This window comes from Nicotiana tabacum, chromosome 18, assembly GCF_000715075.1.
Source record: "Nicotiana tabacum cultivar K326 chromosome 18, ASM71507v2, whole genome shotgun sequence".
In the NCBI taxonomy this organism is placed as follows: domain Eukaryota; kingdom Viridiplantae; phylum Streptophyta; class Magnoliopsida; order Solanales; family Solanaceae; genus Nicotiana; species Nicotiana tabacum.
The window spans coordinates 157,812,472-157,829,679 of record NC_134097.1 but is presented as its reverse complement, the minus strand read 5'-3'; the positions used below and the strand labels follow the sequence as shown (position 1 = coordinate 157,829,679).

Here is a 17,208-nt window from a genome sequence, read left to right as displayed (position 1 = left end):
GGCATGGGAGACATAATGATTTCCAAGACTTCTTGGACTCCGCAAATGCTCCCCATGCGCTTTTCCCAACATATGAAGCGTGGGGGACATATGGGAATTCCAAGACTTCTTGGATTCCACAAATGTTCCCCATGTGCTTTCCCAAAAAGCAAGCGTGGGGAACATAGGGAATTCCAAGGCTTCTTGGATTCCACAAATGTTCCCCGTGCTTTGATTAAAATAACATCATGCTGGAAATGACCAAATGACCCATACGCCCTTGACTAAATACAACATGTAGCACATAGGATGCCGAAGACGGTCTATTATTTTCAGGTTGTTTGTCCTAGACGGACCCAACCCCTGTGTTGAGTCCCCTAAGTCAAATGCACATGATGCAAATAAATGTTCCTACTAGGGATCCGGCATGAGGCTTTGTTATACTAGGTTCAAAAACCTGGGTCGGTGTTCTAGACAGTGTACCCGAGCGGACAACTCGAGCTGAGGAAGGAGCTCCTTTCCGGGAACCAAAAGGCCAGCCGGCTTAGAAACTTTCCGAGCCTCTTTTATTTAGGGTATGACACTAACAGAATAGGGAGTCTCAACCAGTAAGCACATCCCCGGAGGTAAGAAGAGAAAGGTTTAGGCACAGTTTATATACAGTTCAAATAATATCAAAGCGGTAAAAACAACATTTAGCACATTAGGCTCAAAACATGTAATAATCAGATAATAAATAAAGCCAAATAATAATAATTACTCTAAGCTCGAATTCTTAACCCTGAACCAGTGGTTCTGGGTTTTTCCAAATCCCCAGAAGAGTCGCCAGAGCTGTCACACCTCCTTTTTCCGCACCCGAGGGGCGCAGGGGGGTTTTTTCCAATTAAAGGACAATCGAAACGGGATTTGTTTATTTATTTCAGAGTCGCCACTTGGGAGATTTAGGGTGTCCCAAGTCACCAGTTTTAATCCCGAATCGAGGAAAATAATGACTCTATATTATAGTCTGCGTACCAGAAAATCCGGATAAGGAATTCTGTTAACCCGGGAGAAGGTGTTAGGCATTCCTGAGTTCCGTGGTTCTAGCACGGTCGCTCAACTGTTATATTTGGCTTGATTATCTGATTTTAAATACAGTATGAACTTATGTGCAAATTTTATCTTTTAACCGCTTTATCATTATTGTTTTTTACGAGAATGTGAACGTCGCTTAAAACACGTCTTTGGACTGCGTCACATGAAATGCACCCACAATCCGGAACACATTTTATTTGATGTTTTGAGATTTGGATTTGGGTCGCATGAAATGCACACCCGAGCTTAAGAAAGCAAATTATTAAACACGCGCCTAAAGAGACTATTGCGTTATTATTTTGGGAAGGCCACGAAATTCACTAAGCGGCCCTCCTGAATTCTAAGTAATTTAAAACAAGTATTTACTGAGGGCCCCGCAATTTGTATTTTTATTCGGCGAGGCTCATCTCATTCTTATTTTTAAAAGGAATTTGCAACGTCATGGAAATGCATCTCGGGCCACGCCACAATCAATGCGCCCGTGACTAGAGACACATTTCGATTTCGTTGAGATTTGGATTTGGGTCACATAAATGTGCACCCGAGTTTAGGGAGATAACATTATTAAAGGCGCGCCTAAAGCAACTAGCGCATTATTATTTTGGGTAGGGCCGTGAAATTTGCTAAACGACCCATCCCGGAATCTAAGTATTTAATACATGTATTTTGTGAGGGCCCCACGATTTGTCCCTTTTATTTGGCGAGGCTCGTGTCATTTTATTTTATTTTTATTATTATTATTATTATTATTTATTATTATTATTTTTATTATTATCTTTTTTTTATTTTAAAAGGGATGCCATTTTTACGCCTTTAGCAATACTAAATCTTACGGCTTCTTTACAATTAAAATCTTATAGCTTGTCAAAATTTACTAAAATGAGTCTAGTGAATGGGTGTTTCGGGCGTAGTAACAAACATATACTAATACTAATTTTTGTCCAAATAAACTGAGACAACGAAGGGACGAGCGAATCAACGTCAAACTGTGTCTTAGGACTACTAATACAACTAAATCAAGTGATATCAAGTAAACAACAATAACATAACACAAAAATGAACTAAAATGCATACGGTGAAACATAAGCAAAAAATCATCGTATCAATTTATATATTGCATCTTCGAACATTTAGTGTAAAGTTCCTTTAACTAATACATCGAGGTTTACTAACCTTTGAACCTCGGCCAACTCAGGACGACAAACACGACCCCGACGGAATTCAAACCAGACCTCACTGGACGCGGAACAACGACGAAACCTCGGACTAACACCTCGACAAACCAAAGATGACCTCGATGGAAAGCTTGGACCCCAAAACTGTCAACGCCCAAGAATGTTGGTGGCTACTGTATATTTTGACGCAGCAGTTGGTACGTGGATATGAACCAAAGGGGTCGTTCGGACAGTAGGGTGATCGTTTGGGTGGTGGCTACGGCGGACTGGTGGTTTTGGGTTAAGGTCGAGACGGTTTGGGTGGTGAACGAGATGCGTGTGGAGCTGGTTTCAATGGAGGGAGCTGGTGGAGGCAGCCATGGTGAGTTCACGGAGGAAGATGGCGATGTCGTTCGGACGTAAGGTGAGTGCCACGATTGGTTTGGTGGGTTACGCTGGGAAGGTGAGGACAGTGGCGAGGAGGCAGTGAAGGTGGCAACGCTGCTGCTACTCGTCGGGCTGGTAGTTTAGACGACGCAGGCGAGACGCTGTTGGACTGGTGTTGGGTTTGGACGCGGGGAGGTTGACGATGGTTTTGGGGTCTGTTTGGTGGTGGTTTAACGTCGGAAAGGCGACGAGATGGGGGTGATGCCTGGGTGGTTTTTCTGCTGGTTTTCGTGAGGACGGTGGTTATGGTGTTTGGGCGATGGTGTTTGGACGGGGGTGATGGAGGAGGAGGGTGGTCGTGGGGTCTGTTTGGTGGTGGTTTAACGTCGGAAAGGCGACGGGATGGGGGTGGTGCCTGGGTTTTCTTCTTCTTCTTCCTCTTGTTGAAGAAGAAAGAGGTACAGTACTTCTTCCGGATTTTTTTCAAAAAGGGTCCCCCTTCCTTTGGCTTTCTGTCCGTGTTTTGTAATGCTTTGCCAAGAAAAATGAGCCCCACGCGTGTGGGGTTCGAGGCATATGTCCCCCACGCGTGGTGGGGTTCCCCACGTGTCCTGGACACGGTTTATTATGGGCTAGGTCCGAAAATTAGGCCTAAAACCGGGTAGTTTAAACCCGAATATTATTCTTTTGCCAGGACCCGAGAAATAGGAACACGTTGCTTAACTAGTCCTATGTAAGCAAAATAACTACCAAAAATAAGACTAGTATTTAAACAAAACTATATCTTTTGAATATTTTTTCAAGATTTAAAATAGCTACAAAATATTAATGAAACTATATTTTTTGTAATTTTCGTTTTAAATATTAAGATAAAATATGAGGTAATATTTTTGTATTTTTTCAAAGTTAAAAATGCCTATAAAACTTTAATAGAATTATTATTTTTGTATTTTTCGAAATTATATAAGGTATAAAATAAAGTGCATTTTTTGTATATTTCAAGTTTATGAGAAATACATAAACTAAAATTTATATATATATTTTGTGTTTTTTTTTCTTTTTGCAACAAAATAAGGTAAAATAGTTAAAATAGCTATACTAGACCCAATTTCACATATTCACGCTAAAAATGTGAAAATTCTCGGGGAGGGTCAAAAATCACGTGCTTACAACCTCCACCCCTAGCTAGCTGAGCGGGTGGTGGTGAAGAAGCTGGCACTGAAGCCGAAGACTGACCCCTCTACTGGGACGAACTAACAACACGACGAGGACACTGCCTCCATATGTGGCCCATCTCGCCACACTCATAACAACTCCTAAGTTCTAGAGAAGGGGATTGAAGGGAACCCCTCGCACCGGAGTGACTACCAGATGCACTCAACATAGAAGAACCCTGAACCGATGGAGCACGAGATGCACTCTGAGCTAGAAGGGCGCTGTATGATGACTGGCCCTACTGAGATCCATGATAACCATGACCCGAAGATGCCCCACGATTACCTGAGCAAGCTAACTGTGCAGGCCTGAATGAACGGCCTCTACTGTGCTGAAACTGGCCCCTCGAAGGAGCACCACTATAGCTGCTAGATCCTCGAGGCCTCTTGGCCTCCATCTCCTCTCGCTCCTAACGGCGAATAGTCTTAATATCATGGGCGATATCAACAACCTCCTCGAAAGTAGCACCAGTCACCCTTTCTCTGGTCATAAGAATACAGAGATGATAAGTAAGACAATAAAAAAATCTCCTGATCCTCTCTCGATCCATTGGAACCATCCAGATGGCATGACGATCTAACTCAGAAAACCTCAACTAATACTGTGACACTGTCATATCCCCCTGTCGCAACCACTCAAACTACCTACACAGCTCCTCTCTATAGGAATGCGGCACATACTTTTCCAGGAAGAGAACGGAGAACTGCTGCCAGGAAAGGGGTGCTGCACCAAAAGGCCTACGCCTCTCAATATCCTCCTACCAAGTAAAAGCAGCTCTTAAAACTGATATGTGGTAAAAGCGACCCCCCTGGTCTCTAGAATAACGGCAGTATGAAGCATCCTCTAACACTTATCTAGAAAACCCTAGGTATCCTCGCCCTCTACGCTACTGAAGGTCGGAGGCTGCAATCTACCAAATCTCTCCAACCTCCGCTGCTCACCCTCCGGCATGACAAGAACCACATAGTCACGAGCAACTACAACTGGCTAGGCTGGATGCGCCCTCGGTGTCTGAAGTCCCTGCACTACCTGCTCAGGTGTGCGGGCGGCGGGAGTCTGATTGCCTCTTTCGGCATGTGAAATAGCTGCGGCTATAGTGGCTGAAACCGCCTGAGCTATGCTAGTGCAAACTGATACGATTTGTGCCAAGGCCTCCTGAAGACCCAGAATCATGATAGGCACAGCTGGAGCCTGAACTGGTGCTGCTAGAGCATCCATAGCTGGAGCCTGATCCTGAGCTGGGCAGCTGGTGGATCAACAGGTGCCGCCCTCGCTTCTCTGCCTCTGCCACGACCACGACCGCATCCTCGGCCTCTAGTGGTCTCAGCTAGTGGCACTGGTGGTCATCCACCCCATCTGGTAGCGCGTGTCCTCACCATCTGTGAGGGAATAGAATAACAGAAGTTTAGCACTCGGATCAACAAGTTCACACGACAAGAATTTCAAGAATATGAAGTTTTTCCTAAAGGTTCTGCAGTCTCTCGAGGATAAATACAGACGTCTCCGTACTGATCCGTGAGACTCTACTAAACCTACTCATGACTTGTGAGACATATGTAACCTAGGCTCTAATACCAACTTTCCATGACCCTAACCCTGAACCTGGTCGTGATGGCGCCTCTCGTGAAGACAAGGCCAGCCAGTTTAACCCAGTTCATCAAAGCAGCTAATCAACACAAAAATAGTCTAAACATGATTAGTAATACTGAATGACAGAAATATCGATAATAATGCGGAAAATCCAACCCGACACAGCCCTAACCGGGGTGTCACAAGTCACGAGCATCTATGAACTATAATACCAGTCTACTGAAATCATAAACTACTATAAACATTTGGAAATGAACAGAAATGATAGAGGAGTAGTGACACGGGGCTGCTGGCGTCAACAACTACACTAAAATCTCGGAAAACCCGCCTGAAGCTGGAGGAATCAACACTCGGAAGCGGAACCAACAACGCCTGAATCTGCACACAGGGTGCAGGGGATAAAGTGAGTACTCTAACTCAGTGAGTAACAAATGTAAATAATGACTGAAAGTAAGAAAATACGTAAAGCGCAAAGCATTTTATAATGAAGTAGTAAATCACTTAAAATAAGTAAAACTTGTAAAAATCAAGTAAAATTCGCTTTCAACCAGTAAAAAAGGTAAATTGACAGATAATTAAGATAAAGTAAACAAATAGAGTTCGCCCCTCGGGTATAGTATCAACAAGTCCGCTCCTCGAGCAATATCTCAGAACAGTACCAGCCCCTCGGGCTCAATCTCAAAAAAATACCAGCCCCTCAGGCTCAATCTCGCATCACAATAGGTACCCGCGCTCACTAGGGGTGTACAGACTCTGGGAGGGGCCCTTTACGACCCAAGCACAATAGCAAGCCATCTCGTGGCATCAAATCTAGGCCCTCGACATCATATCAATCAAGCCACCTCGTGGCGTATATATGTATCTCAAGCCCTCTGCCTCATATCAATATCAGTGTATCCTCACAACTAGGCCCTCGGCCTTACTCAGTCCGAAAATAATATCATTTAGGTCTCAAAACTGAGTGAAAATGGCTGAGTAGTAAAACGGTGGAAAATAACATAACTCAGTTTAAGTAATAAGTTAAAACAGTGAGGAAATAGTAATAAAAATCCCTCAAGGGTTCAAGTAGTTGGCACGAAGCCCAAATATGGTAATCAGCCCAAATCATGATGATAGCAAATAGGTTTCAGTCAAATACGTGGTAAAATCATCAATCTGGATGGACCAAGTCATAATCCCCAATAGTGCATGACCACACGCTCGTCATCGAGCGTGTGCCTCACCTCAATATTGCACTACGATGTGCAATCCGGGGTTTCAAACCCTCAGAGCATCATTTACAATCATTACTCACCTCGAACCGGCTAAATCTCTAGCTCGCGACGCCTTTGTCCCTCGAATCGGCCTCCACGCACATCGAATCTATCCAAAATCAGAACGAGTATGTCAAAATATGCTAAGGGAACAAAGCCCAAGCGAAAACAATCAATAAAGGGCACAAATCCTGAAATTAACAAAACCCGAGCCTAGAGCCTACTTTCTCGAATATCAGAAGGTTTCACATCAATAGATTCCTTATATCCCCACAAGTTCATACATATCAAAAGTTCTTAAATCCAACCCCAAATGGTCCTCCAAATCCCAAATCAAAAGTCCAATTTCTCAAGCTCTAGTTCTTCAATTTTTAGCACATTAATTCCCTTAATTTCAATCTTAATCCATGAAATACTACCATAGAAATGTGTTTTAGGTCCAAAATCCTTACCTTAATGAAGTTTCCTAGAAATCCCTCTTCCAAAATCTTCCAAAAGCTCTCAAGCCAAAGTCAAAAACGGTGGAATAACTCAAACTCGCGAAATGAAATAACTTATATGTTCTGCCCAGGCCTTTTCGCATCTGCGCCACTTTAATCGCATCTGTGGTACCGCATTTGCGGTCTACCCTCTGCTTCTGCAGAAATCACTTAAGGGACCAGATTCCGCATCTGCGTTACAATCTCCGCATCTGCGACTCTACAGATGCGGCTATCCTGACCGCTTCTGCGATCCCTAACAAATTCCTACTCGTCTGCTTCTACGGCCATTCCAATGCATATGCGGAGCCACACCTGCGGTCCCCAAACCGCAGTTGCAAAAATACCAGAAGCAACAATATCAGCTGATGCAACACAATTCCAATTTCTCCGTTAACCACCCGAAATCATCCCGAGGTCCCGGGGCCTCAACCAAAAGCACCAACATATCCTAAAACCTTATTCAAACTTGTTCTAATCATCAGAACAGCTCAAACAACATTAAATCACCCAAAACACATCGGATTCAAGACTAAGTTTCTAAAATCTTCCGAAATATGCTTTTGATCAAAAACCCAACCAAACCATGTCCGAATGACCTGAAATTTTGCACACGCATCCCAAATGACATAACGAAGCTACTACAACTCTCAGAATTCCATTCCAACCCCTATATAAAAATCTCTCCTATCAACCGAAAATCGCCAAAATATCAACTTCGCCAATTCAAGCCTAAATCTACTACGGACCTTCGAAATTCATTCTGATCGCGCTCTTAAGCCAAAAATCACCTGCCGAAGCTAACCGAACTATCGGAACTCATATGTGAGCCCTCTAACACATATGTCAACATCCAGTTGACTTTTTCAACTTTAACACGCTCTAAAGAGACTAAGTGTCTCAAACCTTGCCAAATCCTTTCCGAACTCGTTCCGACCAACCCGATACCACATAACACGAATAATTAAAGCATAGTAAAGCAGAAATAAAGAAAACAGAGCGGCAACTCATGAGACGACTGGCCAGGTCATCACACTTGATAAGTGCACACAAGAGAATGTGTACATGTTTGCTATAAATCCTAATGATTCAATTCATTATAGCTTTTATGCATTCACATCTCATCCAAAAACACTAGCATGGAATCGTGGGATGGAGTTAACTGTGATGAAACGACAGGCAAAATGATTGAGCTTAACCTCAGTTGCAGCCAAACTTCAAGGCAAGCTTCAGTCTAACAGTAACCTCTTTAATCTCTCTGATCTCAAATGGCATGTTTTATCTTTTAAGTAATAATTTCTTTGGATCACATATTTCACCTAAATTTGGTGAATTTTCTAGCTTGACACATCTTGATCTATCCTGTTCAAATTTTTCATGATCAAAATTACATAATACTATCTTTTTAGAGTGTGATCAACCAAAAAAAGCGTAAGAATGATCTCATTCTCAATGCTTTATATATATAATTTACTGAGTTTAAGAGTGTGCCATAAAGTGGTTTGAACTTTTCCTTTTCCTTTTTGAAATACTTGATTGTCAGTTCGTTACATTTGATATGAGATATATAAACTAATGCAAAAAACAGGGCATTTTGATATATGGAGAAGTCTACTCACATTGCAATAACTTCTGTTGAAGATCTGTATAACTAGTACTCATTTTTTCTCTAAAGATATTTATTTTCCCTTCTTAAACATATCAATGACTAATATGACTAGGTGATGTTGAGTGCCAAAGTCTCACACCGGTGAAGTACCAATTTTGGTTGGTACTTCACCATATAAAAAAAGACCTAATATTTAGGATTTAAATACACCTCTCATTTGCCTTCTTATGTTCTTAAGGCATTTGTATCTTCTCTCTTTAGTATTATTTCACTTATATTTTTGGAGTGGAATAAAATATTGGTTGTGTCCGAGGAAGTAGGCAAAATTGGCAAAACCTCGTAAATTCTGGTGTTCCTTTTATTGTTGTCTTATTATCTTATTTATTAGTTGGTGGCTGTCATAATTTTTGGTATAGTAGTTCTGACTCATTCACACTATATACATTTGACTTCTGAAACAATTGGTATCAGAGCCAAGGTACAGTCTAAGTATGCTCTGTGGTTGCAGCATAGTCTGATCTTCCACATCAGAAAATATTTATCTTGGTAACTGAGTCAAGGTTCTGTCTGAGTATGCTCTGTGGTTGCAGCTTAGTCTAATCTTCTACACCAGAAAGGAAATAATCTTGATTTGTGTCGCCAGCTATTAAATAATATTTATGTAAAAGATGGGAGATAATAAACAAGAAGAATCTACATCAAGTGTCAATAGTACGTCATCATTGGCATCTTCGCTTATGACAAGAATTGTGTCAAATTCGAAATTTGCGATAGAAATTTTTGACTGGTCAGGACATTTTGGGATGTAGAAAGGCGAGGTTCTAGATGTCCTTTTTTAACAAGGGCTAGATCTTGCCATTGAAGAAAAAAGACCAGATGTTATTGGAGAAGATGATTGGAGAATTATCAACCGTGTTGCTTGCAGTACCATTCGATCCTACCTTGCTAGAGAGCAGAAATATCCATACACAAAGAAAACTTCTGCAAGTAAATTATGGAAAGCACTGGAGGATAAATTTTTGAAGAAAAACAGTCAAAATAAATTGTATATGAAGAAGAGACTGTTTCTCTTCACCTATGTTCCTGGTACCACGATGAATAAACATATCACCAGTTTCAATAAGTTGGTCACAGATTTGCAAAATATGAATGCAACTTTTGATGATGGTGACTTGGCCTTGATGTTGTTGGGGTCACTTCCTGATGACTATGAGCACCTTGAAACTACTCTACTCCATGGGAATGATGAAATTTCTCTCAGAGAAGTTTGTTCGGCTTTGTACACCTATGAACAAAGAAAGGGAGAAAAACAGAAGGGCGGAGAAGGAGAAACACTGGTTGTGAGGGGTCGTCCTCAAAATCAAATGAGGACAAAGAAAGGAAGATCCAAGTCAAGATCTAGACCCAGCAAATATGAATGTGTCTTTTGTCGTGAAAAGGGGCACTAGAAGAAAGACTGTCCGAAGCTGAAGAATAAGGCCAAACATAACAATGGAAAGGCCATTATGGATTCAAATGTAGCTGATTGTGATGATTCAAACTTCTCATTAGTTACAATAGAGTCATCAACATCATCAGACATATGGTTGATGGACTCGGCTTGTAGCTATCATATGTGTCCCAACAGGGACTGGTTCGTGGAATTTCAAGAAGGAGAATATGGAGTCATCCACACAGCGGATAACAGCCCTCTTACCTCATATGGCATTGGTTCAATACGATTAAGGAACCATGATGGAATGATCAGAACATTGACAGATGTTCGATATGTACCGGATTTGAAGAAGAATCTCATCTCTGTGGGAGCCCTAGAATCAAAAGGGTTCAAAATCATTGCAGAAAATGGAGTGATGAGAGTATGCTCCGGTGCACTAGTGGTAATGAAGGCCAATCGGAAGAACAATAACATGTATTGTTATCATGGTAGTACAGTTATTGGGACAACAATAATGACATCTAGTGACAAAAAAAAAGGCAGAAGCAACTATGCTATGACACATGCACTTGGGACATGCTGGATGAAAATACTTGAAAACTCTATCAGATCAAGGATTGTTAAAGGGAGTAAAGGCTTGCAACTTGGGGCTTTGCGAGCATTGTATCAAAGGGAAACAGATAAGGGTTAAATTTTCTACAATGATCTATAATACTAAAGGAATTTTGGATTATGTACACTCTGATGTTTGGGGTCCTTTCAAAACGCCTTCATTGGGTGGGAAACACTATTTTATAACCTTTATTGATTATTTTTCCCAAAGAGTGTGGGTGTATACAATGAAGAGCAAAGATGAAGTGTTGGAAATTTTTTTCAAATGGAAGACGATGGTGGAGAATCAAACAGGAAGGAGGATCCAGTGTATTTGCACAGACAATGGAGGTGAATACAAAAATGATCATTTCGATAAGGTCTGTAAAAATGATAGCATCGCCCGACACTTAAATATTAGACATACACCACAACAGAATGGAGTGGCAGAACGTATAAAACGGACCTTGTTGGAGAAGGTACGGTGTATGTTGTCCAATGCTGGCTTGGGCAAAGAATTTTGGGCTGAGGCAATTACATATTCTTTCCACCTCATTAATCATCTACCAGGTGCTACTATTGATGGCAGGACACCATTTGAAAAATGGTATGGAAATCCTGCTGTAGATTATGAATCTTTGCACGTGTTTGGCTCAACTATATATTATCATGTGACAAATTCAAAATTGGATCCAATGGCAAAGAAAGCTATTTTTATGGGGATTACTTCTGGAGTCAAAGGATATCGCTTATGGTGTCCTATGACAAAGAAAGTAATATTTAGTAGGGATGTTACCTTCGATGAATCTGCTATGGTAAATAAGGTAACAAATGAAGATACCAAACAAGATGATGGTGCTTTTAAGCAAGTGGAGTTTGAGGGAAAATTTATTTTTCCTATACAAGAAGCAGAGGAGGAAACAAATGAAGATCATCCTTCGGAAGAAGAGCCAGTTGAGAGGGAGGTTCCAACTCAAGAACCTCAACAGTAACTTGAGTCAATTGCAATAAGTAAACCTAAAAGGACAATAAAGAAACTTGTTCGTCTCATAGAAACGGTGGCTTGTGCCGCCTCAATTGTAGCTGATGATATTCCGACCACTTATAAAGACACAGTCCAAAGTTCAGAAGAAGACAAGTGGAGGATTACCATGAATACAGTCCCTTCATAAGAATCATACATGGAGATTGGTCAATCTCCCGAAGGGCAAGAAAGTAATTGGGTGCAAATGGGTTTATGCAAAGAAGGACGGATTTCCTAACCAAGTAGATGTTCGCTATAAAGCAAGATTGGTGGCCAAAGGATATGCTCAAAAGGAGGGAATTGATTACAATGAAGTATTTTTTCCAGTTGTAAAACATTCCTCCATTAGAATTATGTTGGCTTTGGTAGTACAGTTGGATTTGGAACTAGTTCAGATGGATGTAAAACTGTGTTTTTACATGGAAACTTGGAGGAGGAAACCTACATGACTCAGCCAGAAGGATTCAAAGTTGCTGGAAAAGAAAATATGGTGTGCAAACTTGAAAAATCATCGTACGGATTGAAATAATCTTCTAGACAATGGTACAAACGATTTTACAAGTTTATATTGCAGCAAGGGTACAAGAGAAGCAAATACGATCATTGTGTGAATTTGCGCAAGCTTAAAGATGGTTCCTTTGTATGTCTTCTCCTATATGTTGATGAAATGTTGATAGTTTCCAGGAATTCGGAAGAAATTGATAAGTTGAAGATTCAACTGAAGAAGAAGTTCCAGCTGAAGAATCTGGGTGAGGCAAAGAAAATTCTTGGCATGGATATAATAAGAGATAGACGTTCAAAGAAACTCTGTTTATCTCAGAAAGAATACTTGAAGAGAGTACTACAAAGTTTTGGCATAGATGAGAAGACTAAGCCAGTTAGTACTCCACTTGATCCCCATTTTAAGCTAAGTACTACTATGTTACCAAAGGATGAATCTGAGCGGGAGTATATGTCAAAGGTACCATACAGAACTGTTGTTGGTAGCTTGATGTATGCAATGGTCTGCACGAGACCTTACATTTCACAAGCTATTGGAATTATTAGAAGATATATGCATAATCCAGGAAAGGAGAATTGGCAAGCTGTGAAAGTAGATTCTACGGTATATTCATAATACTATAGATGCTGGGTTAGTTTTTCAGTAGGAAGGCAATCAGTCTGTAGTTGGATATTGTGACTCAGATTTTGCGGGTGATCTGGACAAACGAAGATCAACTACTGGTTATGTGTTTACTTTTGCGAAGGCACCGGTTAGTTGGAAGTCTACTTTGCAGTCAACAGTTGCTTTGTCTACAACAGAGGCAGAGTACATGGCTATTACAGAGTCTGTGAAGGAGGCAATTTGGCTTCAAGGGTTGCTAAAAGAGCTTGGTATTGAACAAAAAAATATGACAATTTTTTGTGATAGTCAAAGTGCTATCCAATTAGTGAAGAACCAAGCTTATCATGCAAGGACGAAGCATATTGATGTTCGGTATCATTTCGTACGAGAAATCACAGAAGAAGGTGGACTCACGGTGAAGAAAATTCATACTACGGAGAATCCTGCTGATATGCTGACAAAGGTGGTGACTGTTGTCAAGTTTCAACATTGTTTGGATTTGATCAACATTGTTGAACACTAAAGATTGAAGATGAAGACACAACCAAAATTTGTTATTGAGAGAAAATCGAATATGTGGGATTTTGCCAAGGTGGAGATTTGTTGAGTGCAAAGTCCCACATCGGTGAAGTACCAATTTTGGTTGGTACTTCACCCTATAAAAGAAGGCCTGATGTTTAGGATTTAAATACACCTCTCATTTGCCTTCTTATCTTCTCTCTTTATTATTATTTCATTTGTATTTTTGGAGTGGAATAAAATATTGGTTGTGTCCGAGGAAGTAGGCAATATTGGCCGAACTCGTAAATTCTGGTGTTCCTTTTATTGTTGTCTTATTGTATTATTTATTATTTGGTGGCTGTCATAATTTTTGGTATAGTAGTTGTGACTCATTCACACTATATACATTTGGCTTCCGCAACAGGTGAGACTTGGAATTGCCTTCAATTTCCATAGTAATGGCTTGGAATGTAATGCTATAGTACAAGTCTTAGAACGCTTCATCCAACAAAAGTGACTGTTATTAAAGGAAATAAAAATTACAAAGAAAGCAGAGAAGAAAGAAAAAAGTTAATGGCTACATATTCTGGCCATTGGTTTATCTCAATCTCATATGTGGCAGCCTCTGTCGTCGTCACCAAAAGTTGTGCTATAAATGCCTATAATTCATTTTGTGATGCATTTCTTTACTATTTTTGATGATCGTGATGGCCACAACACGTTCAAATTGGTCCAGGCCTTGATAGAAAACTTTCACGAAAAATATATGTAAGAAAAAAAGAAAATAAAAATAATTTTTAGTTTGTCACTCGGTGATGAGATTTCCTAAGGATAGGTCTATCTCGTAATAAATAGAACGCGGCTTCCATCTTACTCTCCGTGTGCAATTGTAGGCTTGGCGAAATTATACCTCTTTCAGAGCTCACTAAAAGTGGCTCTTGGAGAGCCAAGAGGAAGGCTACTTCATTGCTGGAGTACCTAAGAAAGTCTAAGCATCTCTAACAGGTGTTGTAGTAGTTATTAGATACTCAATTACTTGTTTCCTTAATTCTTATCTGACCACAAAAATTACACAATATCTTTTTAGAGTGTGATCTACAAAAACAAGCATGAGAACAATCTCATTATCATTGCTTTATAATATATATATATATATTTTGTCACGCCCCGAACCAATAGTCTGGGCGTAACACGGCACTCGGTGCCTGACTGCATGTGACCGAGCGAACCAACTGCATGGCTGGATCAACATGTGGTATAACTATGAGCTAGAGGTAAATATAAAACATGATAATCTACTAAAGAGTCCTAACTGAAATATCATAAATGCGGTAAATACTGAAAAGTCTGCAAGTATAAACAAGTAGCCGACAAGGCTAACACATGAAGGCGGAGACTTGTCTCATAAGCCACTTGTCTGATCCTTCGCAGGATTCTATATGGACCAATATAGCGGAGACTAAGTTTCCCCTTCATCCCAAATCCATAACGCCTTTTATGGGCGATACTTTCAGAAACACCCAATCATCAACTTAGAACTCTAAGTCTCTATGTCGTACGTTCGAATAGGACTCTTGGCGACTTTGAGCCGTCTTCAAATGTCTTTGTATCAAGTTGACTTTCTCCATAGCCTGATAGATCAAATCGGGTCCTAACATCTCAGCTTCTCCAACTTCAAACCAACCAATTTATGATCTACACCTTCGCCCATATAGAGCTTCGTACGGTGCCATCTTGATACTAGAGCGATAACTGTTATTATAATCAAACTCAATGAGAGGTAGATGATCATCCCAATTACCTTTAAAAGTCTGCAAGTATAAACAAGTAGCCGACAAGGCTAACACATGAAGGCCTGCTAATATCTAACTGACTGGGTTATACTCTACGAAGCCTCTAAAGAATATTGAAAATGCTAACTGTTTACCAGGACAAGGTCCTCGGTATACCTTATTAACTGAAATACTATAATGACTAAAACAAAATAGAGATAACGCCCCGAAAGGCTGGGGCTCACCAATAGCTGATACGAGATGTCCTAGCAAGAAGAATCTTCAACCTGAAAATCATAACTAGCATCGCGAGATGCATGCCCCAGGCGAAAGGGACGTCAGTACATTTGAATTTTACTAGTATGTAAAATAGATGAACAAAAGAATTGTAAATACTGAAACTGAAACTGAACTGCTAGCAGATAAACTGATAACCGAACAAGGAAGTAAGGATATGAATACTCCCTCTTCTGAATGATGAACAACCTGTTTATCTGATAAACTACGGCCTCGGGCCCAATATATATATATATATATATATACATAACTATGGACTCAGGCCCAAAAATGCGTAAAGCATAAACTACGGCCTCAGGCCCAAATACAGGTGTTCAACATTCAGGAATTTAAAATCAGGAACTGAGAATCATACTACAGTACATGATACTGAAATAATGAGCCACACCGAGTTACATGATATTGGAATAATGATTACGATTAGACTGAGATGAGTATTAATAAGAAATTGCTTTTTCATAACTGAAACTCATAGAATATCGAATGATTATGAGACTATGCCATTTAGAGAATAGAAGTTCTACTACTATTCAGGGAACTAAGACATAGTTACTTTCTGAAGAAACTGGTAAGGTCATAATGAATGGGACATAGGGAGAATCATAGGCATTCCCATATGTAAAGAGTTAGCCTTACATACCTTAACTTCCTGCCCTTAAGCGTAATACAACGTTTGTCAACCCTTTCAACTTTAATCTATAGCAATACAAGTCAAAGGGATTCCATATTAGTTATGGTGATCATGTTTTTGTCACTTAAGCATTTTATCAAACACATGGTGAAAATAAAGTTTCATAGTCCTTATTAATGGTGTCTCTACACCCATCAACCCATTTTCTTGTTCCTAGATAAATTCTAAAGTCTCAAATGATTATATCAACATTATTCTTCATCACCCATAAGGTAAACAACACCCTTAACCAATAATCAACACTCAACACCCCAACCCAGTAATCGTTCATGCTTTTCTATCAAACCCATCAACTCATATATCATGAACTAGGGTTTATAATCATTAAACCAATGCTAGAATCAATTAGAGGGTGAAGACATTACCTTTTTGAAGTTCAAACCCCTTTGAATTCGAGTTCTAGGCTTTCTTCTCTCAATAATGATGTCCCAATCAAATATCTAATGATATGGAGGGTTTACCCATGTTAATAAGATGTTGGAAAATTGAAATTAAGTTAGAATCACCATTAGAACTTACCTTGGTTGGTAGAGGGACCCTTAAGGAGTTATGTTTTTGAGAGCTTTACTTTCTAGAGCAAGTTTTCTTGTTTTGGGGCTGTGGGGGACGAAATAGGGCTAAAAAATGATTTCCCAAGTCGTCCACTGCATCTCGGTTGGATCGACCGCGGTACAGACCACTGTAATTCGCTGGGACACTGCCTCACCACCGCGGTCGCGGTTAAAACGCGGTATGACCGCGATGGTTGCACACTATTCTGTAAAATAGGCATAACTTTTTTCACAGAGCTCTGTTTGGGCTCCATGATATATTGTTGGAAAGATATTTAAAAGTCCTACAACTTTCATGCTTTGAGGTTTTCCCAATTCCCTACACACTCGCACTAAACCCTGCTGGAAGACAGACCTTCTGCAAAACTTAGTCGATTTTGTCAAATCTTATGCACCTCACTTTCCATCTTGATTTTGAAACAACTATTTTCACCCATAATCATCCCGATGGGACTTCACATGTTCAAAATATATCCTTACTACTCCTTTAACTCATTCATA

At 40.2% G+C, this 17,208-nt stretch overlaps 1 pseudogene; it reads left to right on the top strand.

Moving 5' to 3' along the window:
* LOC142172782 (U-box domain-containing protein 1-like) overlaps nucleotides 1–14,398 on the top strand; it is a 175,313-nt pseudogene extending 160,915 nt beyond the window's left edge.
* Nucleotides 14,399–17,208: the final 2,810 nt, after the last annotated feature.